The 9089-nt window shown below is 42.8% G+C and overlaps 1 protein-coding gene across 2 annotated transcripts in view; it reads right to left on the minus strand.

The window, feature by feature from the left end:
- The window catches only part of Rcbtb1 (RCC1 and BTB domain containing protein 1), a 39857-nt gene extending 34798 nt beyond the window's left edge, over positions 1-5059 (minus strand). Inside the window, exons 1-2 of one of the 2 annotated variants that reach the window (XM_032917476.1) lie at positions 4552-5059; positions 596-668 (exon numbers count right to left, since the gene is read on the minus strand). The gene's annotated coding sequence lies outside the window, so the exon portion shown is untranslated. The remainder of the gene's footprint in view (positions 1-595; positions 669-4551) is intronic. The other variant, XM_032917477.1, reaches the window with a different exon arrangement.
- Between the last annotated feature and the right edge of the window lie 4030 nt (positions 5060-9089).

Consider the following 9089-nt stretch of genomic DNA (forward strand, 5'->3'; position numbering starts at 1 on the left):
TATATAAGAAATATTCAAGTTAATAAAAAAAAAAAAAAAAAAAAAAAAAAAAAAAAAAGTGTCTGGCAGAGGCAGAAGTCAGAACATCTTTCAGCCACTAAGACTGTTCACTTATCTGTATTCTAAGGCCTTGCATCCTCTCTGCCCATTAGCACTGCAGATCAATAACCCACTCTCCAGCATGGCTTTTCCCAGCTACGGTGCTATTTCTCAGAGAGCCTGTGGCATATGGTGGAAAGATTACTGTATACTCTCAAAGGTACATTCAGAGAATACACATGCAGACCTTCCAAATGTAGAACTGATGGCTGAAGGAGCAGTGACTCTTCTGAGGCCTCTTAGAAGCCTGTTTCTTTTACTTTCCCCCAGGAACCAAGGTTAAGATGAGATGCAGAAATTTGTATTTTGTTGACTTGGCAAAAACCATTCTTGAATGTGTTTACAGAGTTTAAAAAGTCAGGAAATGGAGGTCAATAGTACAAGAAAGTTTGTTTTGATGAAATAATAGTCTTGATATTATAAAATATTAAGAATTTACAGCTGACCTATAAGTCTATGTCTTTAATAGATCTCAGGGCTCCCCGCCCAGACTAACCAGAATGTATTTGGAACACAGGGAATGATGTCACCCACAGTATTTTCTCCCTCTGAACAGCTCTTCTGCTGACCTGAAAGGAAAAGAAAATACAGAAAGCAACTCTTCAAAGCTGGACAGCACCAACGTTCTAAGCAGTCTGCTGCGGTCTGGGGAGCGGGAAGGAGTCTGCAGCATGCTCTAGCATGAAACAGCTAGGTGGTGAGGGCCAGGGCTCCAGAGGCTGAATATCCCCAGCCTCTGTGCTACAACCACACTTATGCTACTAGACGCTACTGTGTCAGATACACACAGGACTTCTAAACTTCAGATTGTGTTTAACTAGCCACTTATATATACCTTGAAGATCCCTACAGCCATGTCTTTTATAAACTGGATGGGATTTGATTTTAGTCCTTGGTTTAAGAAGCGGAGCTGCCTCACAGCTCAGCTCTTTTTGAAGGAGCTATTGATAATTCTAAGACACTTCCCACATACACACACGCAAAGCCAAATAATAATGTGAACCAAATTCATAGTGTAGCTAACTTAATTCCTCTGCAATTGCCATAGATACCAATGATGCCAGGAACACTGTAAAGAGCAATATAGTCATGGCCTCGGCCCTCTGAAGGTCATGGCCTGATAGGGGTCTGATACCAGGTGGAAACCTTAAACGCAAAAACCATACTGGGCTACACAAATGATGGGAGACAGCATGCAACTCCACAGGCCATGTGACACAACCATGTGCTGTCTGCAAAATGACAATTATATGAAAATTATTTATCACAGAAAAGCTGTCATGTGGAATTCTAGTGCTCAAATGCTCAGGGTTCTAGTAATAATAAAGTATAAACATTTCCTTAATAAAAACCACCTTATTCTTTCCAGAACCCTTAACTTTCTTCCTTTCATATCAGCCTTCTCCACACCAGGATGATGGGAATGTGCTACCCTGTCCAGCTCTAAGAACCCATTCGTAGTCATCTGTTCTATTTTGTAGTTCACTGTATCTGTATTCTAGGAAAACTTTCAAATAAAGGGGTTCTAGGGTTTGGGGCAAATGTTTTAGAGTACAACTTTGCAACTACCATCCATTATGTTGCAACAGTAGATCAAGAAATCCTCTGGCTCACCATGGAGCCAATTGCTACCTGTGGCAACTCCTCCCATACCCACTCTGGTGGGCTTCTGGATGCTGAGATGCTGCTCACTCTCCCAATTAGCCTGGCATTACAGTTTTCAGGTCCAGACTAGTCTCTAAGACAGCTCAGCTTCAGATCTTTTAGACTCGGAACACCCTTCACAGCTTCTTCACTCATTCAGTGCTGGAAGGGCTACAAATACAATACAGTTTCAAGCATTTGCTGAGTCACTAATTCTATCACTGTCCCAACTGCTACCACAACTTACAGAACTGGAAAAGGAAAAGGGATAGTAAGCTCTGAACTGGGACAAGCACCGAATTCTCTCTTCATCAGACTTGGCTAACTAAGGCCACCTGTATAGAGGTCAGTCTTCCAGCTTCATTTATAGACAGCCTGACTACTGTCCTAGAATTTCCCAACCTTGATGTATCAAATTCATTGTTTAAGATGAGAGTGGAAGGTCCTAGAGCTGTCCTTTCCCAAGAGACAGAAATTATTTGACTTGAAATACGACCTACAGTAATGGCCCCTGAAAGCATTTCTTCAGCCCTGTCACCCAAGAGGCCGCTTTTATTTCACTGTCCAGAAGTTTCTGGCAATTTTAGGACAGAGACTCTGACAGTTCATTATTATGTTAAAAGATGATACTGAAATCATGTGCTCTGGTTGGGAAACAAACCACCGAGTGGCTATAGGATTAGCAGGAGAGAACATATCCCGTGATGTGGACTATGACCAAGGATACTTTTAGGCAAGAGGATCTGTATGAGTTCAAGGCTAAACTGGTCTACATAGCCAGTTCTAGGGCAGCCAAGGCTACATAGTGAGATCTTGTCCTAAAAACAAAGAAACAAACAAGACAAAAAACGGCAAGACAGAGCCCAGAAGTTGAACACCGTGGTCTAGATTCTACAGTCTGGAGGGACATGCTGATCTCAGAATTCCCTCCTCCAGGAAAGAGGTCTTTCTGTTGTTTTTTAAGCTGTGGTCTGAAGTAAACAGGAAGCTGCTCAGAGGATTCCTAGGAAAGCTAACGTTTGTTTGTCCATTTCTGACATGATAAACACATAAGAAATGACAGTTTGCTTAAGATTCCTTCTCCCATAGGTGCTTAAGGAAAATCTAACATGTCCTGAAAACTATAAGCATGATGCTAACTTCAAAGGACAAACTACCTGGGGGAGAACATAGCACATTCATCATTTAGATAACATCACAAAGTGTTAAATTAAAACCAGTAACATAATCACATCAGAAATAACCAAAGACACGGAAGAAAGTTAGTTATGTATTTAGCCAGTTACACAATCTTCACTGTATATTTCTTTGTGATTATAAGATTTAAAGGCTTGTCATCAAAGCATGCTACTAGACATATTGACATGTCTAGTTTGTGCTCAGGTCTCAATCTTGGGACTCTGTCCCCACAATTTATTTTTTTCTCATGTATGAGAAAGTTATTCCAGTTAACAGCTGGACACTTGAAATGTTCATGTTTGCAAAGACTTTCCTAACACCTTCAGAGGATTCAGAAAAGACCTTCCAGAATGAACTCCAGTACATGAGTATGATAAAGTGTATGTACTACCACCAAAATACAAAAGTAGACAGTTACTTGAACTGCTATTCACTATCTAAACTCTAGAATCAGGTAGACTTTGGTAGTTTCAATGCCCAAACTCTTGTTAGTGGCTTTCTCTTACAATCTGAAATTTTACTATGTGAACGCTGGAGCTTCTCAAATTTCCAAAGTAAATAGAACTCACACCCTAAAATACAAAATGTTTTCTCTAGATAATAAAATTACAGATCGTATACATTCTTTCTTAATATTTATTTATATTTTCTAAAGTTTTCTTCATTATTTGCCTGTAAATGTTTTGTTTGTTATCAAGACAGGGCTCCTCTGTATAGTTCTGACTGTCCAGGAACTCACTCTGTAGACTTCTTATAAACTGTATATTGTGGCCTAGATATGTTGGAAAACTTTAAATTCTGAGTCCACATTGTGAGCCAAATACATAGTAGATAATTATTAACTGATATGTTAGGAAATCTATTCTAGTTTAATGTAGTCCAGCAGTTTTCATGCAAGGAAACATGCAAGATAATAAAATGTTTTAAAATTTTAGCTATAGATCTTATTAAGAAAGAAAGTGTATCTCAATGTCTTGTCTGGCCTCTAGATTCATAAAAGGCCCAACCTCTGTTTCTTATGCTTCTTTTTAAGTACCAAGACACAGAAAGAGCCATTCAATTGCACGATTCTCAGATAAAGATCCCAGACTTCTCAGCTCCTGGAACACACAGGTCCTCCATTTAAAACCTTAGAAAACAAGTTTTAAGCTACAAATCATAAGACTTAAAAAATCACACAAGAAACACTTCAAAGATGAACACATCACTTCCTCTTCGATAGGCACAAAGAGGGGGAAAGAAAGGAAAAAAAAAAAAAAAAAGCCCGCCCAGAAGTACTAGCAAAGTCACTGCTGCTCACACAATGGAATAAACCCAGGCCCCATATGAAGAGAACCTACATACTGTTGTGATTTTAACTGAAGCCAGAATTTAAACGACTCTAAACTCCCGTCAGGGTCCAAGCATCCTCTCCTGCCGGCCGGCATTTCTTGCTTTTGATGCTACCCCCGCTACAGAGCACGCCAGTCCCAGAAACTCCGATTTTTGCCCACCACGAGCTTCAATCCTCGTAGAAACAGGGCAAAGGCAAGGGGGACTACGAATGTTTTTAAAAGCAACATTTCTTGTCTTTTCAAACTGCAACCCTCCGCTTCTACGCTCTGCAGCCGTCAGCTGCCCACCGCTAACCTGCGTGCTCGGTGTTCCTCTCCAGTGGGACCGGCAGCGAGTTTCCTCAGAGGCAGGCCGCGGGCAACGCCATTTACTCAGCTCGCCGCCGCACACCTGGGTGAAGTTCCCGCAGGACAGAACGCCGGGGGTGCAGAGTGCGCGACGCCGAAGGATCGCGAACGCGCCTGGTGCGCACGGCCCTCGGGAGGGCGCGGACTTCGCAGCCGCTGAGCAAGGCCCCGCCCGGCTCCCCGGCTCGCCGCTCCTCCGCCCAGCAGCGCTCTACCTGTCAGGCCTCCGGGCCAGGCCCTGAGCCCTCAGCGCCGCCGCCGTAACCGGCTCCTCCCCCACAGCCCCGGTGCCAGCGCTAGCGCCAGGGCCACCGGTCACGTGGGCGGGTCGCGTCACGTGGCACCGGAGCTGCGCGCGCCCTCCGTCTCCTCAGGCTCCTGCTCCGGTTTTGTTGTAGGCCGGGCCGCCGATGCAGCGCCGGGTCGCGTGGGTCTCCGGAGAGCGCGGGAAGGCGAAGGCGTCCCGGGATGGTAGCGGAGCGTGGCCTTCCTCCCACCCCGCCCACTCCAGGCCGCTGTTGGTCAGCACACGTGTCTCCCTGCACGGTCTGAGGAAGGCCTGGACACCTGCGTTAAGCCGATCCAGACAAGGATCCTGAAGGCTGACTGTCTGCCCCAGAGCTGTTCTTGTGCTCTGCGAGTAAACGGAGGGCCGGAAGGGAGCGACTGCTTTGTGCTTCATGAGTTTATCAGAAGAACACTTAATGAGTTGTAGGCTCCCCTACTGCCCTAGGCTCTCCCACTTGGCACTAGAGACCAAAGTCTATACTTCCTGGCACCCAGCATCCAAGCAACCTTGTTCAGACTCACCTTTTCCCTAGTGGTAAATGCAAAATCCTTTGTTTTCTGTTTACCACTAAACAGATTTGGTCCTACAAAAACCCTACCGTCAGCCTTTATTTTCCCCAACTACAACGTGGCTTTCCCCCTATAGAGAATTCTTGTTTCTCCTGAGTACTTTCGGTAGATTACATTTTTTCTTCCTTAAATTGCTGTAGGCCTCTCTGGACTTGTTTATTCTTTTGCCTTGATCTCAAATGTTCGGAATCACCTTCTCCTTTCTTGAAAAACAAGGAGGAAGAGATTAAAAACAGATTTTACTTAGAAATGGTTGCAATATAGTAATTGAGCCCTATTTTATACTCTAAGGTCTCTTTCCCTATTGTACTTGTCCCTGAGTAAAATCTGTTTGTTTGTTTGTTTGTCTGTTTGTTTTTTTACCAATGTAATGACTCTGGCTCTGTTTCATTTTCCTAACATTTCCCATAATATTCATCGGTCTCCTCTCATCTTTCAAAATTGTCGTCAGACACCACCTACTCTTCCTGCAGATTCATTATCTTCAGTCATTGTTTATTCAGGTAGCCTCAGCTGCAAGTTCTCTAGTTTCCCTAACACTACATACTCAAAACAGGGATTTCACCATGCAGGGAAATGTAATACTGTGCATTTCCTCTAAGATTAAGTATTGTCACCTGATCTCACACATTATGAACTCTTCATATCAGATCTGTATGGTCTTACTACAGTAACTCACAGCTGGCTAGAGTCTCACTATCAGCCAATGGAGTAGCTCCACCAGAAGAATGGAAATTTGGGAGACTTGAGGGAGGATAGAAATGGAAAATTGTGGGGACATAGGGAAGAAAGGAGTCCCTTACCACAGAGTCTTTCTGAAGCCTTTTGCCAGCTGCCAGTAGAGTACAATTAATGTTTGTGCTGAAGGTTGCCTACAGAAAGACATTATTCCTGTCATATAGGAATATTTTCAAGTAAGAATGTTAAAATACCAATGAACTATAAGGCTTGAATGTATCTGACATTAGAAGACCACCTTATTTTTTTCCTAGATATTTTGTAGATATCTCAAATGAGAATCTTTCTCTCTGTGTGTCTCTGCCTTTTTGTCTTCCCCTCTGCCTGTGTGTGTGTGTGGGTGTGTGTGTGTGTGTGTGTGTGTGTGTGTGTGTTATTTATGTGTGGGAGTGCATGTGCGCCCAAATGTGGATGCAGGCAGATTTCATTCACAATGAAATATTAACTTCTGTAAACATTGAAAACATCCAATTTCCCCACACATCCTTGTGAGTTAGATTTTGTTTCTACCTATCAGCTGTATTCTATCCAATTCGCCTCAGAACTTCACTGTAGCCACATTTAATCTTCATTAGGAGCCCTTGGAGGTGCAACTTCAGAAGCCACCAACATCCATTATATACAACTATAACAAATTCAAATACAGTGGGAATTAAAAAAAAAAAAAGCATTAAGATTAACATGAAGGAAGCAAGATGGCCAAAAGCCTAGAAATTCCTCCCAGAAGCTTATCATGGGAGAAGGCTGAAGCTGTTTAAACAACCTACAAGGGTCATGACATTGGGAACTGAAGATGTTTGAGGACTGGTCCTGCCCCACCTCTCTAGACTCCCCCCATACTGAGGAGAGCTTCTCTCTTTCGTTATAGAACCTCTATTTCCATCATGTTCCTATGTCCGGTATTATTTTGTTCCAGGAAACAGTAACCTGTAACTTGGGCCCCCAGACCCGGAACCCCATCTGACAAAGATAATTGCACACTCTTGTCTTGAGAAGCAAACACCCATACGCTTGACAGGACAATTCCCTCGGCTCAAGCACTTCTTTATTAACCTTATGCTTAAATCTGTGTTAACATCTCTTAAGTGCCAGCTCTACCTCTTTTTAATTAAATGTTTTTAAGAATTTCAGCATACGTATTGTATCTAATTATTTGTGCCCCTTCTCTTTCTGCCCTCTAGCTCCTCCCATGTCCCCCAGATTGCCTCTCAAATTATTGAATCTCTTCCCTCTCTCCCTCCCACCCCCCATCTTTGTATGAGTATATGCAAATGTGCAGGCAGGTAGATGTCTTTGCACAAGTGTGAAGGACAGAGGAGAGCTTGTAGGAGTCAGTTTTTCCCTTCCACTATGTGGATATCGGGTATCAAACTCAGGCCATCAGACTTGGCAGCAGGACCCTTTACTGGCTAAACCATTTCAATGGTCTGTAAATCAGCTTTCCCATCAACTATCTTTACATTGGCACAACAGATTCAGGAACAGAGATGGCATAGCTATCAGGAGGCTAGCCACACATGGACCTACTTCACGATGTAGGACTCTTACTCACTGATGTTATTCTAACAACTGCAATCTGCCACCAGCAGAAACCATTGCCAAGAGGCTGCGTAATATAAAATGGGGAGGTAACACTTGAAAATAACAACCAGCCAGTTGGTGGTAAATTGATCATATTGGACTCTTTACACTCAGGAAAGAAAAGCCATTTATAGGATAGGATAATCTTTATGATTGTTACTTCAGGATCTCAGCCAAAAGAACTATATTTAATTTTTAATTTTACTATTGTTGTGTGTGTAGAGGTCAGAGGAAAGCTTTCAGGATCTGGTTCTCTTTCAACCAAGAGATCCGGGGATTGAACTCACTTCATTAAACTTTAACGATGTCATCAATTTATGTTCTGTTTGGTTCACCAATTTGATTCCTCCTATCATTGCATCAAAACAAGAAACCCGCTTAACAGCAAATGAGACTTAGCTCTTCTCAGATTTCTAATAGAAGCTACTGGATTGGTCGCATGGTACATTACTTGGAATCTATTGACCTCTTTAGCAACAAAGCAACCAGCTGACAGAATGGCAGAAGAGCCAGCTTGGAAATGATCACCTGTGTAGGGGGACAGAGATGGCCTAAATGTTGACCATTGTGTGGTGCTGTACTGCTACCCCCAAAGGAGCATGCTGGGCAATGAGAGCACAAAAGCATGCAAGTGGGAACACCCCTTCTTTCCATCAACCCCAGGGCCCACTTGAGAACTCTAATCACATCTACAGTCCACTGGTTCAAGAGTCTTCATTCTCAATCAGAGATCATTTCAAAAGGGAATGTGACGGGAGTCTTCATTAAAAATGAAGCTACATCACTATCCAGGCACTTTGAGTCCTTCATGCTTAGTACCAATCCCAGAGCCTATCAGTCAATTAATACAGGAACTGGGAGAACTGGGGGAGTAAGGGTGATTACAGGAAAGGCAGCTCCCCTTTTAAGAAAGAGTGAATTATCAGCACTTTGGTCGTCCTTCTTCTTGAGCTTCATGTGGTCTGTAGATTGTATCTTGGATAATTTGAGCTTGTGGGCTAATATCCACTTATCAATGAGTGCATACCATGTGTTTTTTTCTCTGATTGGGTTACCTAACTCAGGATGATATTTTCTAGTTCAGTCCATTTGCCTATGAATTTCATGAAGTTATTGTTTTTAATAGCTGAGTAGTACTCCATTGTGTAAATGTACCACATTTTCTGTATCCATTCCTCTGTTGAAGGGCATCTGGGTTCTTTCCAGCTTCTTTCTAAATAAGGCTGCTATGAACACAGTGGAGCATGTTTCTTTGTTGTATGTTAAAATAACATTTGGGTATATGCCCAGGAGAGGTTTAGCTGGGTC

Source organism: Rattus rattus, chromosome 12 (assembly GCF_011064425.1).
Source record: "Rattus rattus isolate New Zealand chromosome 12, Rrattus_CSIRO_v1, whole genome shotgun sequence".
Classification (NCBI taxonomy): Eukaryota; Metazoa; Chordata; class Mammalia; order Rodentia; family Muridae; genus Rattus; species Rattus rattus.